Genomic DNA, 25,970 nt, shown 5'->3' with positions numbered 1-25,970 from the left:
ACAACATATACCAAGATCCAGGTCTATAGAGCCTGTGTCCTGAGCACACTCCTGTACTGCTGTGAGTCCTGAATCTTTGTGCATGGCAGGAGAGGAAGCTGAACACCTTCCATATGTGTTGCCTCTGACTGAAACAGTGACATCTACATTGGCTTGGGCATGTTGTGAGAATGGCTGATGGTCGGATTCCAAAAGACCTCCTGTATGGAGAATTAGTGCAGGGAAATCGCTCCAGAGAGAGACCACAGCTGGAATAGAAGGACATCTGCAAGCGGGATCTGAAGGCCTTAGGAATGGACCTCAACAGATGGGAAACCCTGACATCTGAGCATTCAGCCTGGAGGCAGGCATTGCATCACGGCCTCTCCCAATTTGAAGAGACCCTTGTCCAGCAGGCCGAGGCAAAGAGGCGGTAAAGAAAGCAGCAAAATCAGGGAGCTGGACCGGGGACAGATTGGATTTGTCTTGAGTGTGGAAGGGACTGTCACTCTCAAATTGGCCTTCTCAGCCACACTAGACGCTGTTCCAAGTCCTCAATACAGAGCATGTTACCATAGTCTTTCAAGGCTGAAGGATGCCTAATTAATGAATGAGTTATCGCCACAATTTCCTATTCCTAACAGCCCTGTTCAGCTCTTGCAGACTCTAGGCTATGGCTTCTTTTATGGAGCCAAACTACCTCATATTCCATCTTCCTATTTTCTTGCTGCCTTTAACTTCTCCTGGCATAATTGTCTTTTCCAGTGAGTCCTGTTTTTTTGTGAGGTGATATTTTTTACTTCCAGGCCTGGGACCCACAGATACCTTCTGTCTGGGTAAAGCTTTCCTTCAGTACAATATGCCAAACAATTCATTTTTCCCCTCTCTGCTTCCTTCACTCTCTAGCTTTCACAGAGGTACATAGCTTGCTGGAGTAGGTGTGTGCAATCTGCAGCCTGCATTAAAAAATTGTAAACTACCAGAGAGTTCTTTTAAGCACTATGGGGTGCTTAACATTGCTTTTATAGTGATTAGGATGATCTTGGTCTGCAGTAACACATCCTTATACTTGATGATCTTTTCTAATTTTTTTCATGGCTGCCTTTTCAATTTTCAGTCTCCTGGTTTCTTGGATGCAATCTCCATTTTGATTGATGATTGAGTCAAGGAAGATATAAAAATTAGATATTTTGCATAGCTACACAACTTTAATGTCAACCTTAAAGTTGTGTAGTTCTTCCATAGTCATTATTTTTGTCATCTTTTTTCATTCAGCTGCATTCCTGTTTTGATACTTTCTTCTTTCATTTTCACTAAAAGTCATTTTAAGTCATTGCTGCTGTCTGCTAGTAAAATGTTGGCATTTGCACAGCTTACATTATTGATGTTTCTTCTACCAATTTTGACTCCTCCTTTGTCGGAATATAATTCAGCTTTTCATATGATATGTTTTGCATACAGACAGAACAGGTAAGGGGATAAAATGCACCCTTGTCTGATACCTTTGCCTATAGGAAACCACTCTATCTCCCAGTGTTCTGTTTTAACAGCAGCTTCTTGTCCACAGTACAGGTTATACATTATACTATATATGCCTATTCTAGTTGTGACTTCTTTTGTTAAATAAGTTGCTACCAGAGTAGGGCCATCTGAATCAATGGAACATACAGAGGAGCTGATTCAGCAAATCCACATTGATTCTATGGGCCTAATGTAGTGTGACTTACATTGCTGAATAAGATTTCAGACAGCATGGGATAAGCATAATTCCACTTCCATTTCCTGATCCAGCAAGTACAGTGGGGTCTTGACTTGAGAACTTAATCCGTATTGGAAGGCGGTTGTCAAGTCAAAAAGTCTGTAGGTCAAGTCTCCATTGACCTACAGTGCATTGAAAACCGATTAATCCCGTAACAGGCCGTTTTTGTTCCATTTTGGTTTTTTTCTGGTCTGTAAGTCAATTCTCAGGCTGCAAGTCAAACCTAAAATTTGCGGCCAGAGAAGTCTGTAACTCAAAAAGTCTGTAAGTCAACCCGTCTGTAAGTCAAGGGTCCACTGTAATAGATATATAGAGAAGCCTAATTTTGCGTGTAAAACTCCTCCTCTGAATTAGGTTATTTTAGTTGCATACTTATGCCTAAATCTATATCTTCATCCGTTTGGTTAGCTCTTTTTTGTGAATTAAATCTGGACATGAGTAACGGATCGCTTTCTGGTCATAGGGAAAATCTAATTACCTTATTGCAGTATACACTGTTTTTTTTTTTTTTTAGTATGATGCACCACTCTGGTAGAGTTTGACAACATGTTGCAGAATTGCTTAGAGTAAGGTAGGAATTTTCTTCTTCATTTTCTCTTCCCCTGCTGAAGGCCACATATCCTCAGCCAGAAGCAGTTGGGAACCACATACTAGCTGCAGCTAGGCTAAAGCCAGCAGTTTGTAGGATCAAAGCAATAAGAAAAAGAAAAAGAAAAAGAAAAAGAATGAATGAATGAATGAATGACCACCACCACCTCGGTCCTTTCTTTACCATTGGCTTATGAATCTTTTCATTGACCTATCAGGAGAGGAGGGAAATGGCTTTTGCCAAAGTTTTGAAATAATTGCTTGCAGAATGCCCTTTAAATTAAGGTGTCATGTCTAATTAAGCTTGGAGCCCACTGCAAACCACTCACAAGATGTTTAGTGAGGTGTTAATGAGCTTAAGCTTATCTCATGATACCTTCTTTTGAACAGCTGACTAAAGAAATTTGGAAACTTTTATTTCCATTTCTCATTCACTGTGATTTGTTCTAATGTTGAACTAATAACTGTGGCACATTTAAGCCAATTTCAAGCCATGGTTTCTGTAGAAGTCTTCTTTTTACTAACCATAGTTAATTAATTATAAAACCCCAGTGCAGCAGCTACATTCATGGGTTAGATGAAATTTGAACCAAATGACTTAAAATTTTTCAATTCCCTCTTAATACCGTTATGCAGTGATTCCTCACTTTTCAACAAATTTGCTTCCCAGAAGGCTTGGGAATGTTAAAATAGGCATTACCCATGCTACAAAATCCAAGTTAACAATAACATATCAATCAAAAATAAGAATGAAAGAAGGAGGAGAAAAGAGAACAGAAAGAAGGCATTATTACACTGTTGCATGAACCAATAAAAGTCATTCTAAAAAGGAATTTGCAAAACACTTCTGAAAGGGAGAGCTGTCCCAACCTTAGGAGAGAGTTCCAGAGATAAGGATGTACAATAGACAAATAAGCGGCCGCAACATGTGGTAACTATCAGGCTCACCACAAACCATAGGAGGGGAATGCTTACAGAGGAGCCAGTCTTTCAAATGTGTAGGAGCCATACCTGATCATTATCAATAGGGAGCTTCACAGCTCCTTCTCTCTGTTTATTTATGCATGAAACATTGCATACTGATTATCAAAATCTTTTTTTCCTTTTCTTCCAGAAATGCTGCAGGTTTCTCCCCACCCCCGCTTCCCTGCTTTCACCAGTGTGATAACTCATCTTGCTAACTTGCAGTATATAACAGCATGATGCACAGCATGTCACAGGAAGATTCAGGAATATGCATATTTAGCTACTTTTCCTTCCTGCATGAGTTTGCTACGTGGGTCTTCGAGGAGGCATTAGAGTTTCTCAGGAGGTAGCAACCATGCCTACTTTTTGAAAATGTAATAACCAACATTAAAAAAATATTTTGAACTTGTGCAAATCAGCACTAATGGTCATTTGACTTCAGTTAATTACAAGACTCCAGTTAATTACAAATGCTTTTCCATTTGCTCTCAAATCCACTGCAGATCATCCAAAGTGGTATGCTACGGCACCACAGGGAGTAACCTATGTACGATCTCCTTTGGCATATGGTAAGGGGTTTTCTTTTCCTCCTCGCTTTACTGGCCAGTTTTACAAACAACCAATTAATTTTTCATGCTGTAACAGATTCTGGCATAACTTCTGTAATACCCAACATTTGCTGACACGGCATTGAAAACTTTGATCAAATGAACACAAAACAAAAGCAAGCCAATATTTTCAGACCATTCTGCTGATACTGCTTGTAGGTTTTTCCCTCCTTTCATTTTCTCTCTTTTTCTTTTGTGCTATCTGCTTTTACACTGACAGAAATTCATAAGAATCTTGTAGGCTTTATTTAAGAACTGGTCATTTTGATAGCTTAAACTCTTCAAAGATCTATATGATGTTCCAAATGAGATCCTTGAACTGATAAAAAGGAAGGCATTTTTGTGAGAGAATATAACTTGGAATAGGCATAGATTTGGTCTGGGTCTGGTACATATAACCAGAAATATGAGAATGCCCCAAGCAAAGATTCCCTGAACAAATGATTTTCAATGTCATTTGTCATCCAGATGTATTAAGTTCCAGAAACCTCATCCAGAAAACCAAATGGTAAGGAAATCTGGGACATCTGGAGAATCAGAAATTGAGAGACAGTCCTCTGTTTGTTCTAGAGTTGCTCAGATAGTAGGGCCAATGGGGGATACATTGAGGTGTATGTTAAAAAAGTTTTTTTTTCCAAACTCTAATCAGCAGCACTGTGGAGCTGAGATATCTCAATGTGCCTAAGGCACTTTTATCTTATCCATCATAAAAGAATTATGATTTTAATACTATCTCATTTAGAGCATAGACTGGTTGAGTCTTAACAATAGATTTTGCTTTAGTATTACAAAAGCAAGCCATAGCTAATGTCAAGATTATACATTCCTCCATCCATTAAGGAGACTTAAACCTGGTTGGTTGGTTGGTTGGTTGGTTGGTTGGTTGGTTGGTTGGTTGGTTGGTTGGTTGGTTGGTTGGTTGGTTTGAAATTTCATACTTCTGGATCTGAATAAACCGTAGTTCCCCATTATATCTGAAGTGCAGAATCTGTGGATTCTTCTAATTGCTGTTCTTTCAAACAAACCAGGTCCAATGGATATTTCATATAAAGGTTTGTGAAATAACTAATAAACCCTTATCCTCGGGATTATAATGGGAGATGGTGCTGTTGTCTTCAAAGTTAATATGGACATGTTTAATTTTCCCTCTTTTTGGAAGAAGTCAATGAAAAACACACAAATCCCCAGGTCCTTTTACTTCATTCTAATAATAATGGTTTGATGCTATGTCTGAATCAAGTATTCTGTATGATTCTCAGTGCAGACATGAACATAACACATTAACATACAAATCATTTCTAAAAGGCATGTCATAACAAACAACAAAGCAAAATTAAAGTGACCAGGTAAGTTTCAATGGTGGACTTCTGATGTATCCATTTCAGCGAGAAGAAGGTTATTCTCCCCTCCTTTCATGCACCTTCAACCTGGGTTTAAAAAGCTGGAAAAATCTTAGTTGTCAATGATTATTTGTTGTGAAGTGCTGCAGAGCAAGATCTGGCACATTGGAGTGAGACTGATATTTCTTTGAGAATCTGAAATGGAGGCTATGAGCATCTAATAATTTTTAAATGATACAGGACTTCTCTTCCTTCATCTACATTGCATGCAGAACTGCACTAGGTAAAGCTTTTTCTGGGCTGGGGATGAAAAGAGATGGAGTGGGTGGGGGAGTTATTTGCTAAATGGCTCCATGACACAAACCCAGTAAATGGTTAGGAGCAATGGAAAAAAAGTTAATTTTAAATCACTTTAATTGATGGATCTAGTCCAAGCATAAGCACTTCTAGGCAGAGCTCCATATTTCTTCTTAAAAATTCTTTGTAAAGAGGGATGTATATTTTTCCTTTGCAAAAAAAACAACGGTACTGTAGTGATGTGCTATTATAGAACGTTTAAATCTACCATTTTAAATCATGTTGAAAACTATGACGTCAACAACAAGGAACAGTGGAGGGTAAAGTAATGATTGCAGGTTTTGTTTCATTCTGTAGAAGCTAGACTAGAGCCATCCAGAGTACCTGTACCATAACACACGTGTGTCTGTTTCATGGTGCTTTGTGATGCCTCTCTCCTAAGGAATCCTGGGACTTGTTGTACCATTAGCTTTGGCACAGAGTTCTAGTCTACCCTTCCATGAACTACAGTTCCCCTGAATATTAATTTAATCCTCAGTCCCTTTCTTCTCAGTCCCTTTCTCTTGGTACCCTTTAAGTATTGCATTCGACTACAAATCCCAGCATTCCTGAGAATAGAGAAATGATTCTTAATTAAAGGGGTATGAATCCAATAATAATTACATGATGTAATTACACTTTTTACTTTAAAAAAAATGAAAACTAAGTATCTAGACCAGCTGTTTTGCAGCTAGATTTAAAGTCAGAGCCATCCATCCTGGCACAATAATAACCATAACTTCCCTTCTCACAGTCACTTGTGTTTCTCTTTAACACCCGCTGCCCCTTCAGCATTTCTTTATCCTCACTTTCTTGCTCTCATACATCAAACAACATGTGTTCATTTGCTCTCTTCATCCCCATCAAAACAGATGCACAAACTTGGGGGTTAGAAAGTGGCAAGATGTGCCAAGTAGCTGCGTTTTACTTTGTTGCTCCAGTAAATGTAGCTCTAGAAGGGCAGAAGTGAAAGCTAGAATAGGTTGGTTGTAGCTTCATTCAAAATGAGATTTAAAATTTTGATTAATGTTCAAAGCTTTCTGATCTTGGGGAGATCCCTCCCCTTCAAGGGGAGGGTGGGTAGTACCTGTCTTCCAGTGACTGAACCAGTGATGCTATCATCTGTTAGTCTGATTAGTCTACAGCCTAATCCTGAAATGAAACACACTCAGTGTTATACCTTGCTATACACAACATTTTGCATGTCTAGATTTCACCATTTTGGAGCTATGGAAGAGTCAGAAACTCCCTTATTATATGTTTTTATCATATATTGGTTAATGCCAAAAGAAGAATGGCATGAGTGATTTGTATCTGAAAAAGAGGAAGAAATCGTACTTACACAATAATATGGTAGCATTTTCTCTGCAGTAGGTCACTGTGGCTGAAATCCTGTTGCTTAGCATAATCAAATTCATAACTTCCAGACTGTTCCTGGCTGTCAAATAAAGAGACCTTGTCATGATTATTGGTGTGTGTTTGTGCGCGCGCACGCACACGTGTGCACGCGCGCGCTTGCCATTGCCTTGGTGTGTGCATGTGTGCTTGCCCCTGAGAACTGTGGCAGTGACTATGTATTTACCAATTAGGAACGAAAAGTTACAAATGTTCTTATGTTAAGCAACAGGATTTCAGCCTGTGTTTAGTTTCTATGCCAGGCAATTTCTCAGCATTGCTTCACTGTTTCAGTAAGAAAGTCAACAGATGGCTCAAAATTTCAATGAGATAGATGCAGATGGAGAAAAAAAGGAAAGATATCTTATTCATACACCTGGTTGATGTATGAATATATTGTATGCCAATGCAGAACTCTTTTTTTCCATAGTTTTGCGTTTTAATAACATCAGAAAAGATAGCAATGCCAATGGCAACAGAGAAATATAACATAATGTAGGCAATTCTGTATGACTCGCTCTTTAGAACTAAATCAGTTTATCTTTACCAATATGAAAGTATTAGAGAAAATAGAACATCCTTAATAGCTCCAAAATGATCACCTTAACTTATCTGCTTGTCTGTGTTTTAATTTCCCATGGTCTGATTAAGAGGAAGTAGTAATAGCAAAGCAGATGGTTGCTAGATATCTGCTTACTGCAATCATACAACTGAGGGTTTAGTGAGCAGTTGTTTGCGGCTTGGAATGGTATGAAACATTCCTGCAGTAAAATGCCAAAAGAAATAAAGAGCCTGCAAAATGTTTGAGGCTTATAATGCATGATCTTGTTTGACTCCCCCCCCCCTTTTTTTTTTTTTTTTTTTTTTTTTTTTTTACTCTCCACTTCTCAGAAAGTTGAAATATATAAGATACATAGGCAGGAAGATTAGGCAATGGACTGTAACAAACATAAAATATATCATAGCAGTTTCAAATCCTGCATAAACGTTCCCAATTAACTTTCTAAACATCCTGGAATAACTGACTCTGCTTCTTCAAAAACAGGATGATTAATTCGATTTCAAATAGCTAAAGACTATTAGGTCAAGTTCCCAAATTTCTTTGAATATGCTATCCCTAAACACATTCTTTGTCTTTCTTTCCTTGTGATAATCTTACATTAAGGATATCAAGTGATTGATTCAATTAGCAAATAAAGAAATCTAAAGCTGTCAGGATAATTGGTCTGTTAGAACCTATCAGTTAGTAGATACATATAACACAAACAAAAAAATTGAAAATGGCCAGTGAAAATATCCAGGGAAGGAAGGGGAAAATATTATTCCTGTTTCAAAATCAACTGAATAAATTCAAAAGCAATTTTTTTCTGTATTCAAATTAACTAATCTAGAATCCTCTTTGTTTGTGTTTTGATAAGGCTGCAATTCTTTACTCATTTACCTGAATATTCGAACTTAAAGGACAAGATTGCATAGCCTATTGGCTGTTTTGTTGCATATTAAAAGTAAATGTGAACTGAAAGCCTCTAAACATTGTAATATACTTATGAATATGCAGAAATTGCAAGGCATTTTAAAAACATAATTTTAAAGAAATATATGCAACCATTGTTAAACACAATAAAATAAAGATCTAAAGAGTTCCTTTAAGAAGTCCACATCCACTAGGATTTGTAAATTCTATTATATTTTTGTTTGTTTGCTTGAGCAGAAGTCACACCCCCTCTATCCAGTTTTAGACACAATATCATGTCATATTTGGGATAGAGGACACATTGCAATGAACTGCCTTACATATTTTAGGTCACAGTTGCTGCCTCAGTACTTTATAGTTAATGTTTTTCAGTATCAGTTATATTTCTTGCAGTTTTGATGAGCAAGTATGAAGTTAATTTCTTATGTTGCTTAGGGATGTTTTTACAAGGTCAGTCTATATGTTACATATAGTTTGTCTTTAGAAGCTTCGATTATGCCTATATTCCAGAGACAAGAGTCTGGCAGGCCCTTGTGTTTGAGCTACCATACAATTAAAGCTTGTGTTGCATCCTGATTTATTTATTTATTCAATTTATATGCCGCCCACACTACCCAGAGGTCTGATGACCAATTACAAAACAAAGCAAGCAATCGTAAAACAAAGTTAACTTCTGGGGGTATCCAAACCTCCCACAGTAAGAATTACACATATTTCTGCATTTGAGGAATTCCTGCCTGTAATGATTTGCAGTCTGTAACATAGAATTTAATCCAAGTAGTGAACTTTTTTCATCTCACATTGGAATATCCTCTGATGTTTTAACCTTTCTCACAGCATTGCTGGGGGGGCAGACTTTCCCAGGTCTGTTTGTTTGTTTGTTTGTTTGTTTGTTTGTTTGTTTGTTTGTTTGTTTGTTTGTTTAACTTCGACCCTGCCGATCTAAACCAAAGGTCTACTCTGGGTGGAATCTTTGAACTTCTTTGAAATGTTGGAAAGCCCTCACTCAGTGCAGCCCTCCTTCCTTTGTCGCAGCATTTACAGTGGTGCCTCACTTAACAAGCACCTTGGTTAACAACGAATCCGCATAGCGACGGACTTTTTGCGATCGCAAAAGCAATTGCATAACGATGTTTCTAATAGTGAAAAATTGCTTTGCGATGATCGGTAAGCTGTTTGCTTACCGATTTTCGCATAGCGATGTTTTAAAAACAGTTGATCAGCGGTTCCAAAATAGCCGCCGGAAAAATTGGCCACCCACTGTGTTTTTGCACCGATTCCTCGCATATCGTGCAGCGAAAATGGCAGCCGTATGGAGGATTTTCGCATAGCTGTGAGTTTTAAGCCCATAGGAACGCATTAAACGGGGTTTAATGCATTCCTGTGGGCTTTTTCTTTTCGCATAGCGATGAATCCGGATAGTGACGATTTTTCCGGAATGGATTATCGTCACTATGCGGGGCACCACTGTATTTCCTGCAGTAGTCATGGTGGTTATAGGGAGGGTTGAGAGCCATTCTTTTTGAACTAATAAAAATGGAATGCCTTGCAAATATCTGAATGTGTAACTATGTCTGGGAATTGTAGCTTGTTCTGCATCTAGATCATTACAAAGGCTCCCTTGTGTAGGAAATATTTTCTTGGTAAAATCTTTGGGGTCTAATTAAGGACTAAGATGTGCCCTCTCCCCCTACTCAATGCTGATGATAGGTAAGCTTTGAGAAAGGGAAGGATCAGAAGCAACTTGGGACATCTCAAATTTATTTACAGGCCTAGGTGAAATTCAAAGGGATTTTGACCTGAATCATGATCAGTTCTTTCTTTCTGGGAGGAGGGGGGTGGCTCCCACAATTACCTTAGTTTTGAAACTTATTAGTATCACTAGTTACAAACTGCTGCATGTGAGCAAAATGCTGGATAAATAAAACAGTTGGCAATAAGAGCTTTCCTTCTTTATATGTATGCCAACTACAACCATGCAACAATTTTACCTTCAGAGAGAAGTTTTCTTGGAAATAAATTACATAGCAGTAAGCTAATTTAGGTGTAGTGAAGAAGTTTATCCCATTGCTGGAGATGACTGCAAACTTCAAAAAGGCCATGAGTTTCATTTATATCCAGGTAATGATGTAATCCAAAGCAATGTGATATTTCTACTTTATAATTTCTCTTTCCCAAAACAAGAGAAAATATTGTTTATACATACTGTATTAGCCAGAATTCAAGTGGCAAAACAATGGAAAGACAAGGAGGAACCTTCAGTGGAGGATTGTTTAATAAAATTAGAGGAACTAATATTGCTGGACAAACTAACAGACTCATTGAAAGGAAAGAGTAGAAGGGAGCACAAATCCCAATGGCGGAAAGTAAAGAATTATCTTAAAGAGAAATGGAAGAAAGATTCCAAACCTGTACCATGTGACTTAGGCTTAAATTAGAAGCAGAACTGCTCTCAACAGAAGTAAAAACAAAGTAAAGCAGATTGTTAATATGGATATAAAATAAAAAAGAAAGGTATTATTAAGATTGCAAAGAAAATAAATGTTTGGTGGAAAATAAGGAAGTAAAAATGTTAAAGACTTACTATTTTGCGAAAGAGATAATAGAAAGTTGTTTTGGTTATGTGCTAATATTGTGATAATTATTTACTTATTTTTATAATTTCTTTTTTAAATGCAGTTTTTTAAAAAATTAAAGTTAAAAAAATTTCTCTTTCTTAGTAAGTGCCTGCCTTGTACTTTTACTAACATAATAACAGTAGGAGATTCCATTTCTGGATGTGTAACCCATCCCCTATACTCACTGTCACGTGCCTCAATTGAGCACAGAGTTTGAATGACCAGCTCTTCCCCCCTATTATTTTCTATATCATAGGATATTCTGATTAGTTAGAAATAATATTGTATAGCCTTTTAGTATCTAGAAATGTTCAGACAAGTCAGCACCACCTCCAGTGATTGAAAGACATTGGCTACTGTGGTGGAATGACCACGTCACTCCTGTCTATCACAGCCGAAGCTCAAGGGCAGGAGCCTATGAGAAGACAGGAGGGGCGGAGTCAAAGAAACAGTGAGACAGAGGGGGGCATTTAGAGAGGAGGATTTAGAGAGTTAGAGAGGGGAGAATTGGGGAGTGAAGGAAGAGAATTAGAAAGTTAGAGAGTTAGAGACTGGACACCAAAACACAATAGGATCAATATAGTATATAGTCAACCCTCGATTTACAAACTTAATCCGTTCCGGAAGGAAGTTTGTAAGTCGAAAAGTTCATAACTCGAATCAGCATTTCCCATAGGAATGCACTGAAAACCAATTAATCAGTTCCGGCTGTTTTTGGTCCTTAGGTCGAGGAGCAGTTTGTAAGTCGAAGCATTAGTTCCCATAGGAACTAATGCAAAGCCGGTTAATCTGTTCCTACCACTAGGGGCAGATTTTTTTTTCTTTTTTTCCTTTTAACCTAAGATGACTTGGGTTTTAAAAAAAGGAAAGAAAAGATGGAGGGAAGTAGGGAACAGGCACCTTTTCAACAGAACACATTGAAAAGTACCTTTTCAGCCCAGACAAGCAGCTTCTGGGAAAAACCAAGCACCTTTCAGACTGCAGATGACCTTGAAAATCACCTTTTCAATCACGACAAGCCAATACAAGCACCTTTTGGGGGAAAGGGGGCAGCAAAGGAGGGAGGGAACACCTTTTAAAAATCCAAAAATCAATTTTTTTTCAAAAAAGCTAAAAAATATAAATACAGTCCGTACAGCACTGTACCAGGCAAAAACAGCAATACCAGGCAGTACCAGGCAGTCTGAAGACTGTCTCCAAATCCACTCTCAAAGGGTCTCTTCAAAATGGGAGAGGTCGTGATGCAACGCCTGCCTCCAGGCTGAACACTCAGATGTCAGGGTTTCCCATCTGTTGAGGTCCATTCCTAAGGCCTTCATATCCCGCTTGCAGATGTCCTTCTATTCCAGCTGTGGTCTCCCTCTGGGGCAATTTCCCTGCACTAATTCTCCATACAGGAGATCCTTTGGAATCCATCAGCCATTCTCATGACATGCCCAAGCCAATGTAGACATTGCTGTTTCAGTAATGTATATATGCTAAAAAATCCAGCTCATTCTAGGACTACTCTATTTGGAACTTTGTCCTGCCAGGTGATACCAAAAATCTGTTGGAGGCAACACATATGGAAGGTGTTCAGCTTCCTCTCCTGCTGTGCACAAAGGGTCCAGGACTCGCTGCAGTACACGAATGTGCTCAGGACACAGGCTCTATAGACCTGGATCTTGGTATGTGTCGTCAGCTTCTTATTGAGCCATACTCTCTTTGTGAGTCTAGAGAACATGGTAGCTGCTTTGCCAATGCGTTTATCCAGCTCGACATCTAGAGAGAGTATGTCAGAGGTCGTTGAGCCAAGGTGCATAAAGTCATGAACAACCTCCAATTCTTGTGTGGAGATGGTAATAGAGGGAGGTGAGTGCACGCCCTGGCTCATGACTTGTGTTTTCTTCAGGCTGATTGTTAGGCCAAAGACTTGGCAGGCCTTGCTAAAACAATTCATGAGTTGTTGGAGGTCTTCAGCAGAGTGGGCAATAATGGCTGCATCATTTGTGAAGAGGAAGTCCCGCATGCATTTCAGTTGGACTTTGGTCCTTGCTCTCAATCTAGAGGGATTAAAGAGCTTTCCGTCTGATCTAGTCCGGAGATAGACACCTTCTGTTGCAGTTCCAAAGGCATGCTTCAGCATGAGAGCAAACAAGATCCCAAAAAGGGTTGATGTGAGGACACAGTCCTATTTCACTGCACTTCGAATGTCAAAGGGATCTGATGTTGAGCCATCAAAAACTACAGTGCCTTTCATTCCCTCATGGAAGGACCTGATGATGTTAAGGAGACGAGATGGACATCCAGTCTTGGGAAATATTTTGAAAAGGCCATCCCTGCTAACCAAGTCAAATGCTTTTGTAAGGTCTATGAAGGCCACAAAGAGTAGCTGTTGTTGTTCCCTGCATTTCTCCTGCAACTGTCTGAGGCAGAATACCATGTCAGTGGTGAACCTATTAGCTCAAAATCCACACTGTGATTCTGGATAGATTCTGTCTGCAAGCACCTGGAGCCTCTTCAGCACAACACGGGCAAGCAGCTTCCCTACAACACTAAGAAGAAAGATGCCATGGTAGTTATTGCAGAGCCAAAGTAACAAATTTCATATTATATCTCCATAACATCATTTGAGAACAAAGATCAGAGTACATGTGGATTGACACATCCTTGAACAGCAACCATCTAGACTTCTCTCTGAATGCTCTCATAAACAATTCTTTCTTATAGAAGTTTGCAAAATAAATATATCTGGGAGCCATTCACTCCCATACTTCAGTCTAACTCTGTGCAGCCTCTCCAGCCCAGCCCAGTGTTGATGCCACTATATTTATCCAATGTAGTGCTATAGGTAAAAGAAAAATAGAAATAAAAATATATATTAAAAAGAAGACAAAACCAAGACTAACTTTTATACATTTAATGTGAGCTGTTATGGACAAGTCCACTTCAACAGACAAAAGAGAAAGAGATTGAAAATGGCAAATATTTATACATGGCAACAAAACATAGATATCAAAATACTCTACAGAGAAAGTGGTTGGTTGGTTGGTAAGAAAGAGTCAATGCCATATGGATAGATTTATGCTTATGCAATTGGACATCTCCTCCTGTCTTAGAAACAACAAGTAGATGAGGAGGTGAGAGATCCTCATTTAGTGACCATCATGGTGGAAAGGTTAATTAGTGCCAAGCCAAAACTTGAAAAACTACTCTTTTAGAATGCATCTCCCAAGGGGCATAACACCTAATGGCTTTATTAGAACTGATCCTTAGTTGTCTTACTTCAGTGAATTTACCTCTTCCACATACATAAAAATGCATCTCAGTTTTTTTCCCAGTTAAAAAGAAATCTAATTATGTTTCTCTAAAACATTTATTAAAATACAAAACTTAGTCACTAAGGAGTTTATGTTGTTGTTTAGTCATTTAGTCGTGTCTGACTCTTCATGAACCCATGGACCAGAGCATGCCAGGCCCTCCTGTCTTCCACTGCCTCCTGGAGTTGGGTCAAATTCATGTTGGTAGCTTCGGTGACACTGTCCAACTATCTCATCCTCTGTCATCCCCTTCTTCTCTTTCCTTCACACTTTCTTAACATCAGGGTCTTTTCCAGGGAATCTTCTCTCCTCATGAGATGGCCAAAGTATTGGAGCCTCAGCTTCAGGATCTGTCCTTCCAGTGAGCACTCAGAGTTGATTTCCTTTAGAATGGATAGGTTTGTTCTCCTTGCAGTCCAGGGACTCTCAATAGCCTCCTCCAGCACCACAATTCAAAAGTATCAAATCTTTGGTGGTCAGCTTTCTTTATGGCCCAGCTCTCACTTCCATACATCACGACAGGAAAAGCCATAGCTTTGACTATGCGGACTTTTGTTGTCAAGGTGATATCTGTGTTTTTTAAGGTGTTGTCGAGGTTTGTCATCAGTTTCCTCCCAAGACACAGGCATCTTTTAATTTCGTGGCTGCTGTCCCCATCTGCAGTGATCATGGAGCCCAAGAAAGTAAAATCTGTCACTGCCTCCATATCTTCCCCTTCTATTTTCTAGGAGGTGATGGGACCAGTGGCCATGATCTTGGTTTTTTTGATGTCGAGCTTCAGACCATTTTTTACGCTCTCCTCTTTCACCCTCTTTATAAGGTTCTTTAATTCCTCCTCACTTTCTGCCATCAGAGTGGGATTATCTGCATATCAGACATTGATATTTCTTCCAGCAATCTTAATTCTGTTTTGGGATTCCTTCAGTCTGGCCTTTCAAATGATGTATTCTGCATATCAGTTAAATAAGCTGGGGGACAATATGCAGCCTTGTCGTACTCCTTTCCCAATTTTGAACCAATCAGTTGTTCCATATCTACTTCTAACTGTTGCTTCCTGGCCCATCTATAGGTTTCTCAGGAGATAGATCAGGTGATGAGGCACTCCCATTTCTTTAAGGACTTGCCATAGTTTGCTGTGGTCCACATAGTCAAAGGATTTTGCATAGTCAATGAAGCAGAAGTAGATGTTTTTCTGGAACTCTCTGGCTTTCTCTATAATCCAGCGCATGTCAACAATTTGGTCTCTGGTTTCTCTGCACCTTCGAAATCCAGTGTGTACTTCTGGCAGTTCTCGGTCCACATACTGCTGAAGCCTACCTTGGAGGATTTTGAGCATAACCTTGCTAGAGTCTGAAATGAGTGCAATTGTACGGTAGTTGGAGCATTCATTGGTACTGCCCTTGCTAACATGTGAAATGAGTGCTATTGTATGGTAGTTGGAGCATTCTTTGGCACTGCCCTTCTTTGGGATCAGGACGTAAACTGATCTTTTCCAATCCTCTGGACCCTGCTGAGTTTTCCAAACTTGCTGGCATATGGAGTGTTGCACCTTAACAGCGTCATCTTTTAAGATTTTAAATAGTTCCACTGGAATGCCATCACCTCCACTGGCCTTGTTGTTAGTCATGCTTCTAAGGTCCACTTGACTTTACTTGCCAGGATGTCTGGCCCAAGGTCAGCAGCCACATTATCTGGGTTGTCCAGGATATCCAAATATTTCTGGTATAATTCCTCTGTGTATTCTTGCCACCTCTTCTTGATGTCTTCCGCTCCTGTCAGGTCCCTCCCATTTTTTTCCTTTATCATGTCCATCTTTGCACAAATATCTCCAATTTTTCTGAACAAATCTCTGGTTTTTACCTTGCTATTATTTTCTTCTATTTCTTTGCATTGTTCATTTAAGAAGGCCCTCTTGTCTCTCCTTGCTATTCTTTGGAAGTCTGCATTCCATTTTCTGTAACTTTCCCTGTCTCCCTTGCATTTTGTTTCTCTTCTCTTCTCTGCTATTTGTAAGGCCTCATTGGACAGCCACTTTGCTTTCTTGCATTTCCTTTTCTTTGGGATATTTTTGTTGCTTCCTCCTGTACAATGTTATGAGCCTCTATCCAAAGTTCTTCAGGCACTCTGTCCACCAAATCTAATTCCTTAAATCTGTTCTTCACTTCCACTTTGTATTCATAAGGGATTTGGTTTAGATTACACCTGACTAGCCCAGTGGTTTTTCCTACTCTCTTCAGTTTAAGCTTTAATTTTGCTATGAGAAGCTCATGATCAGAGCTACAATCAGCTCCAGGTCTTGTTTTTGCTGACTGTATAGAGCTTCTTCATCTTTGGCTGCAGAGAACATAATCAATCTGATTTCGGTATTGCCCATCTGGTGATTTCCATGTATAGAGTCGCCTCTTGTGTTGTTGGAAAAGAGTGTTTGTGATGACCAGCTTGTTCTCTTGACAAAGCTCTATTAGCCTTTGCCCTTCTTCATTCTGAACTCCAAGGCCAAACTTTCCTGTTGTTCCTTTTGACTCCCTACTTTAGCATTCCAATCCCCTAGAATGAGAAGAATATCTTTCTTTGGTGTCAATTCTAGATGGTGTTTTAAGTCTTCATAGAATTGGTCAATTTCAGTCTCCTCAGCAATGGTGGTTAGTGCATAAACCTGGATTATTGTGATGTTGAATGGTCTGCCTTGGATTCATATTGAAATCATTCTGTCATTTTTGAGATTATATCCCATTACAGCTTTTCCCACTCTTTTGCTGACTATGAAGGTTATTGCATTCCTTCTATGGGATTCTTGCCCACAATAGTAGATATGATAATTGTCTGAATTGAATTTGCCCATTCTTGTCCATTTTAGTTCATTGATGCCCAGGATGTCAATGTTTATTCTAGCTATCTCCTGTTTGACCACAGCTTACCAAGGTTCATAGATCTTACATTCCAGGTTCCTATGCAGTATTTTTCTTTGCAGCATTGGACTTTCCTTTCACTTCCAGGCCCATCCACAACTGAGCATCCTTTGGGCTTTGGCTCAACCACTCCATTAGCTCTGGAGCTACTTGTACGTGTCCTGCACTCTTCCTCATTAACATGTTGGATGCCTTCTGGAGAGGCCCATCTTCTAGTGTCATATCTTTTAGCCTTTTGTTTCTGTTCATGGGGTATTCTTGGAAAAAGATACTGGAGTGGCTTGCCAGCTCCTGCTCCTGGTGGATCATGTTTAGTTAGAACTCTCCACTATGAACTGTCCATCTTGGGTGTCCCTTCATGGCATAGCCCATAGCTTCTCTGAGTTACTCAAGCCTCTTTGCCACGACAAGGCAGCATTAAGTAGTTTTATATGATGCACACCCAAATCTAAAATTTATTTTAATTTTGCTCAATTAAGCCATGATGCAACGAAGCAGAATTTTAGTGATGATTTGGTTTCTTTGAAAATGGGAACATGTCTCATGATGAACTGAAAAATTCTGAACTAAGCTGGTCTGCATGTACTAGGATGTAAACAGACCTTGGAATATTAGTAGGATAGAATGTCTTTTTAAAGATTTTAACTGCCACAATTCAGATTAGATTAATATCAATGCATAATGTTTTAAATTCAAGTTAAGTAAAAAAAAAAAAGTTATTACTTTTCAAGGAAATACCAGGAGAAAATAGCATATGTTCACATTGTTCCCCGAGAGACATTTTGTTGCTTACTCTTTCAATTCAATTCTTGTTGCAGTTTAAATTGTTTAGCTCAGAAACATTCTAGTTCCTTTGGGCTACATGTTACACAGTTGTTTGACGGGTATAGCAGATTATTTTAGTCCAAAATATCTAGACTGTGCCTGTTTGACATATGATACTCTCATAAATCTAGCAACTTAATTAGGACTTCCCAATTGATCTGCTTCTCCCCCGCCCACTTTTCCCTATCCCTGTCACCTGTCAACTAATTGCTATAAACTCCTTCGATAGAAAGAGGTAATTGAAGAATCATATTTTCATTCTAGTTAGTAGGATAGATTGTTTTCTTTTTAAAGATTTTAGCTAGAAAACCCCAGAACCTGATTCAGTTTGGATTAATATTAGTGGAAATATTGTCTGGTGCAGTACTGAAATGCAGTACTAAGTGGCTACTAGAAGGATTATTCAATAACTCAAACAGGGATAGTTCTTAATAAAATTAATGTAAGTGCTTTTAGCGTATATGTAGAACATATTTCTGCACTGCTGCTTAGTTGCATTTTTTTGCCTCTCAACCCATTTTGAATGAAGATGTGTGGTTGAAAGAGGAGCTCAAATGCCATTGTACAAGAAAAGGAAGACAGAGACTTGCACATGCATTGCATTAGGACAATGTTGCTTGTAAAAATTGAATAGTAACTTCTTCATTCCTTCCCTGTCATTTTTCAAGTGAAGCTTTTGGCTATTCTCTTCTCTCTCCTTTACCCCTGTAATGATGGTTCTGGTGTTCTCTCTCTCTCTCTCTCTCTCTCTCTCTCTCTCTCTAGCACACATATATCTCACACTTCATGCTCACCTCACTGTCTGAGCCTGATCCCACATAGCAGGGACAGTTTTGTATATATCCTGATAAGTTATTGGGTTTTTTTAAAAAGCTCCCATGCCCCCACAGCCCATTTGTGCCATGATCACCTCCCCTTCCCCTTCTTCTAGCCATGGCTTAGACTTTTTCCATGCCTTCCTAGTGGGTTAGGGTCTCTACAAAACATGTCATCCAAAACTATTGAAATTACTAAATCTGTGGGTAAATAATAAACTAATTAGGATGTAAGTTAAGTCAACAATTTAATGGCATCTAGACTTTGTTTAGTTACAAAAATACTAAATTAACCTTATTAATTAACAATAATTAGTTTATTACAAGGTCTGGATGCAACTCTGGACATTTCCTGCAATGTTTCAACCTCAACAGTATCTTTTATAAGAATCTTCTCTTTTACCACCTCTTCAGACCCTCCTAAAGTACATATTATACCTCTGCTCACAAAAATGAGATGTTTTATTTCATATTGCCTACACAGGATGAGCTCTTTGGATAAATACGTATTTTAGAAGACTTGTCACAGCCAGGTATTTAAAAAGATTTAAATGCTGCTGCAGTTTCACACAGAATCCTTCTAAATTTGTTGATGAGGGATGGGTGGTGCTGTCACAGTGGTCATGCTGCTGCAATGAGGGCATGTGCTTTAGGTGGTTAGATCTAAAAAAATGTGCCCCCATTGCCGCAGCATGGCTCTGTCCTGGATAGACTGTCCTGGATAAAAACAACATAAGTGGTTTGAATCACAATAATAACTGTGTGCTGTCAAGTCAATGCTGACTTATGGTAATCCTTTCCAGGGTTTTCCAGCTAGAGAATACACAGAAGTGGCTTATTATCCACTTCTTCTGGGGCACCCTGGAACTGTGCAGCTTGACTTGCACAGGCTGGCTCTTCTCCCAGAAGGCACAGTGGAGAATTGAATTTCCAGAACACAGAACTATTTAAGCCACAGAGCTATCCAGCCAGCTGAGTTAAATCATACAAGTGCAAGTATAACTTGGTATATTCACAATTTATTTGTAATAAAGTCTCCCTTCCCTTGTGAGCAGGGGAAGTTCCAGGGTTTACCTGAATTCTACTTCCTCTGTCTCTAAACTGCCCTGCCCTGCACCTTCTCCTGTTTCTCTGGTCACCCCAGCCATAGCCAAAAACATCCTAACTCCATGCAGACTCAATCTTATGGGGTCTATCATACTAACTAACTAACTAACTAACTAACTAACTAACTAACTAAATAAATAAATAAATAAATAAATAAGTAAATAAATAAATAAATAAATAAATAAATATGTAAACAAATATGTAAATAAATATGTAAATCACATTTTAATTTAAAATATAGACATACAAATGTCTACAATTGCTACAAGGCTTTTTCATATAGAAATCTTTCTCCTTGATGTAACAGAACAAACCGTTTCCTGAAAGATGCTGTGCAAATCTGATGGCAACTCTAATTTGCAGTCTGTGGAAAAATACATACCACATAAAACCCGTCAAACAGCTGGAGGTCACCTGTCAAATGTCCAACTCCCTCAAACAAGCAATTTCATAACTGCTCTGCATCCAGATGGAGTACAGACAATCCTCAGACTGATGTCTCCTACATTTAAGGTGGGCAGGTGTCAGGCAGGAGGCTGAACTCTCAGGAAGTTGCTGTGCTTGTTTGGATCAGCAGGCAGGGAGATAAATCTAAGGGTGAGCAACATAGGAAAAGGAGATAGTTTGATTTTGGTGGGTGAGGTAGCTTTAAAGCCTAGAAAATCATCTCTATTCATTAGCAACAGCTGCCAGTGCTCACTGGTTTAGCATAGAGAGGGATGTGTGTTGCTCCAAATGGAACCATCTTGGGCTCAGTTGCATGTACTCACCACCTGCTTCCCCAGTGTAATACCCTGCACTTCTGACTTTTTGGCAAAACTGGATTGTTCATGCCACTTAGAGCAAGGCAGGAAATGAAGCACCATGACTCATGACCCTTCTTGTTGGTCAAACTCTGGCATTAGTGGCATGAAGCCAGGGGGGGAAATCTGATGTCCCAACTCTTGTCCACCCTGGCTATGAGTCAGCCAAAGGCACATCCCCTAGTTTCAGGTTTTGGCAATGAACGTTCAGGGAATTGGATGCTGCAGACCTGACAACCCTCCCTACAGTGAATGTAAGTAGTACAACTGCTGCCTAATGGCTGATTTCTGACTATAATGTTGGAATATGAGCTTGTTGACATTGCCATATAATTATGGTATATGGAACCTTGATGATACTCTTTGGCATAAAAAAAAAAAAATACCTGTTCTGCTTGTGTTGCAATTTAATGAAGCCACTGGAGGAGATCATCAGGAGTTTTTGAGTCTTGTGTCATCAGCTCCGTTTCTCCTTCCACTCTTCTGCAGTGGCTACTGTCTAGTTCCTTCAGTGCTGCTTGAATGTCGTGCTGGCATGAAGGAGGGAAAACAGACTGAGGTTGAATGCAGACAAGATGAAGGTTCTGTAGGTGGGTGTGCCCATTGTTTACAATTTGGGTGTTTCCCTTTTCGGGGGGGCAGTGTTTCTGCTTAGGATGAGGTGCACAGTCTAGATGTACTGCTGGACCCAGCACTGCCAATGGACACCCAGATAATGTCTGTGGTCTGCTCCTCCTATTTCTACCTCAGGAGGATTGCCTTAACACTGCTCCCTCACCATGGTGGTCCATGCATTGGTAGTCTTGAAAATAGGCTACTGTAATATTGTCTGCATGGGGCTACCAATGAGGCTGATACAGAAACTCCAGCAGTTCCAGAATATGGCAGCCAGATTATTGAGTGGAGCAAATAGATACTAACATATCTCCCTCACTTTGACCACCTTAAACTAGTTACCAGTCTGTGGCAGCTTCAAGGTGATGACACTAACATACAAGGACCTAAACAGTTTGGGACCTCATTACCTGGCAGAACACCTTCTTCCAATGGGATCTACCCATCCTACTCATATATCCCAGGCCAGATGGTTGAGGACGTTGACCCCAAGAGAGGCCTGGAAGGAGAAGACAAGGAATCAGGCCTTCTCAGCAGTTGCACCATACCTTTGGAATCAACTCATGCCCAGTATTCACCTCGCCCCCTTCACTGATTATCTTTGAGAGACTTCTGAAACCCTAGTTATTTAGATGTACCTTCCACAGTGTTCCATCAACAGAATGCAGAGTATCTACCAGTTCCTAAGTCATTGATTTTGCCATCTTGACTTCTTTTGTTAAATGCCTTTGTGTTGTATTTTTCAAGTTATGTTTACCATATACTTATTCTTTTCCATTATTTTTATGATTATGTTGTTATAATTTAATTTTGTTGATCTTTTTTTTATTTTGTTGTAAACTGCCCAGAGTGGCCTTTGAAGCCAGATGAGCAGTATATAACTTCAATCAATCAATCAATCAATCAATCAATCAATCAATCAATCAATCAATCAATCAATCAATCATTCAATCATTCAATCTATCTATCTATCTATCTATCTATCTATCTATCTATCTATCTATCTATCTATCTATCTATCTATCTATCTATCTATCTATCTATCAATCAATCAATCAATCAATCAATCAATGCTTCTATTTAGAATGATCCATCCCCTTTTAAGAGCTGTCCCACACCAAACTGGCACAAGGCTATGGTATGCAATCTATTTGGCACAATTTATTTAGATGCAAAATAGCTCTTTATTTAGCCTTTGTTGATGGATATTTTCACCAAAATGCCACTGGAGGCAGCATGGACTGAGGAGACAACCCTGTGATGTATTAGCTCAATTGTGGTATTAAAAGGGAGGATGAAGGAAACCTCCTCCTCTATTTCCATCTTCTTTTATTTGTGATACTTCCATAACCAACACAGTGAAATTCAAAAATGTCAGGTTGATGCATTGCCATTTCAATATACTTTTTAATCAAAAGCAAAACAAAACAAAACAAAAAGGATAGTCACCCCAACCCTGCCCCCGAATGAGATCTGAGAAAAAAAAGGCAGGAAAGGGGACTATGTTGACTCCATGGGCTCCATCCATACAAAGCAGTACAGCCCCGCCAGAGCACTGGCTGAGGAGAAGGGGGGAAGGAGGTTACTTCTTTTCTGTCTCCCCAACTTTCATCCCAATATCTTCTTGCACTACAGCTGTCCTCAGCTGCTATTGCTGTTATCCCAGTATTTGTGAGTAAACCAGGTAAAGATACAAGTAAATCAGGTAAACCTTGTTTTGTATGGATCTGAAGCATGACAGAAGAGGACCCACTTTCCCTGTCCCTTCACAGAGGATCATAGAAAATGCTTAATTGATAGCTGATTGGGCTACAAGGAGTCATTTCTGTGGGGATGGGAGGAGCTTGCCAAATGGCACATCACTCCTCTCTCCCACCTCAACAGACCCTTTGTAGCCCAATACACCCCACATACAAAACAACCAGTCTGAGCAGGCCTTATGTTTCACTTGACTCACATTTACCCTAATTGGTTCATGCAATCTTTTTGGTTACAATAAGCAACCATCTTACATCGTATATTACACACATTTTGCTATAATTACCAATTGTGAGAAGAAAAGTAAAACAATAAAAATAAGTTTTTCATACAAGAGAGTGGAATCAACAGTGGCTTCAAAAGTATTATGGTCTGAATTTCTTTTACATCTAAAGAATAGAAGCTTCACCTTTAGATTGTAAACCAGTTTATTTATGCCCACACATGTGTAGGTTTATGTATTTGTAAACACGCATACCCCTGCAAGCTGTGCTTAGAGCCCAGCAAGGGAAGGTAGACTGTTCAAAAGCTTATGCTGAAAATCTCATCCATCATGCACATTCTGAGCTGGGTTCTGAGGCTAGACAAGTACATCAAGGGCTAAAAGCTCTAAGGCTATGTGCAGTCATCAGGGAAAGTAGTCTGCACAGCCAGACACATACATCAAAGGTTTTTGATGACATCATGATAAGAGCAACAACTGGGTATGAAATGCTAGAGATACCTAAAGTAATATTCCCAAGTATACTTTCATTTATTCTACCAGTGAACTCACAGTAGTACCATTTTCCTTTCTAAATAATAATAAATCTGTTTCTTTAATCAAAAATAATGAAATTGCAATATGAACTGAATGACATTATATCAAAATGTCATATCTGATTTCATGAAAACATCAGAGAAAAGATATAATCACATAAAATAAAGTGTAGTGTTTTACTTCTTCAGCTCACGGCATGTATTTCAATGTCTGCTTTTCAGCATGCAGTTTTCTACCCCATTCCTGAGCTAGCCACCCACTATGAAACAAGCTGACATCCACCACTCAGGCAAATGACTATGAACACAGATGAAGATTGTGCTAAATTTTTCAACAGTGAGAACTATCCATTAGTAAACAGCAGTAGATTCAGTGGCTATTTTTTTGTCTAAAGTCCCTTTTATATGCTTTAATATTAGAAAAAAGTGTCCACAGCAAGTGGCTGAAATGTAGGCACATAGTTTATGGCTCTTGGGATGACAATGTCATATAATAACTATAATGCACAATCTTTTTAAGCTCCAGCATCTTCACTAGAGACCAAATGTTGTGATAAGTTGTGTTATATGCCAGGTTCAACAGAGCCATTACATTCTCCGCCAAGTAGCATTGCGGATACAAACATTTGTTCTTAAACTTATTACCATTATTTGCATAAAATTAAACAGATTTTTACATTTTCTTTGAATGCATTCCGTAACTTTTGAAACCCATCAGCAAGAATGCCTACTTTTGGTCTGAATGGCAAGAATATAGGTGATACTTCACAGGGATAAAAGGAATTATCAGATTATCAGCAACCATTCCCTGAGATTTTAGACCCAAAGCCTAAAACTAGAAGTTGGCCTTTGTGATGTTAGAAAGGCAGGACAGAAGGAGGTCAGAACTGGGCTGCATGATCTGATTATGGAATTTGGCATGAGAGAAATCAAGGGAAATGGCTCCAGAATCTTGTGAAAAACCACTTAACCTGGTAATATGGCAAACCAGAGCAAGGGGGGAGGGCAAAACTAAAAAAAAAAAAAAAAAAAAAAACACCTAAAAACCCCCACCACTATTTCCTAGCAGATTATTGGGTGACAATGTGTACCTACCAGTTTCACTGATTATTGCTTGCTACAGATCACATCTTGTATTTCCTTTTCTTCAGCAATCAAACACATTCAGAGTTTTTCCCAGGTCTATACTGCTCCTGGGGCTTGTAGAAAACTCACCTCTCATCCAGCAAGTTGTTGCACTGCTATTACAAGGTCTTAAGCAACAGGAAGGCTCACAAATTGCAGTGTGGGTGCTCCACTCTCAACCATGCCCAAAATGGCACAATGTGCATCTCTTTCCTCATTCTCTTTTGCCAGGTTCACAACCCATGGCCCCATGTCACAATAGGTCAAGATAGGTGCTTATAATTTAAAAACACTAAACAAACATGACACTTTTCCCCTTCTGTAGCACCTCATCCCCCAAGATTCCCGATGCTCAGGGGAGGATAGCAGTTCCCGGAGACTCCAATCTGTGATCAGGGACCTGACAACCTTAAGGAGAAGGATGAAGAATCCTTTGGACAATCTTGCAGCCATTCTTGTCTATTCAATGCTATCTTTGCTTAGGATAAAAGTTCAGAGCTATTTCTTAACCCTTATTGTAAATTTCATTTGCAACCTCATTTACCACAAAAGGAGTTTTGCCTACTGATTTTCTATATTGAAGCAATTTACAACCAACTCCTTCACATCCCCTCAGTTTTTACCTCCACACTTGTCTGTAGCTCTGAGACATATTACAGCATGACATCACTTTAATGAACCTTAATCTCCTTCCTTTCATAAGCAGGCCTTTCCCCTCATTTAAAAATACAGACTACTATATTCATACTCTTGGGGGAGCTTTTGTTTTATTTATTGTCTTTCCCTTTACATTGACATACACAGGGCTCTTTTGTCTGTATTTTAACCATATATGAGGCATTGTAAATGGAGGAAAAACAATTCGATAAATCTTACTGTTAATTCTTTCTCC

The sequence above is a fragment of the Pogona vitticeps genome, chromosome 3, assembly GCF_051106095.1.
Source record: "Pogona vitticeps strain Pit_001003342236 chromosome 3, PviZW2.1, whole genome shotgun sequence".
Taxonomy (NCBI): Eukaryota; Metazoa; Chordata; class Lepidosauria; order Squamata; family Agamidae; genus Pogona; species Pogona vitticeps.
Note: the sequence above shows the minus strand (reverse complement) of the source record.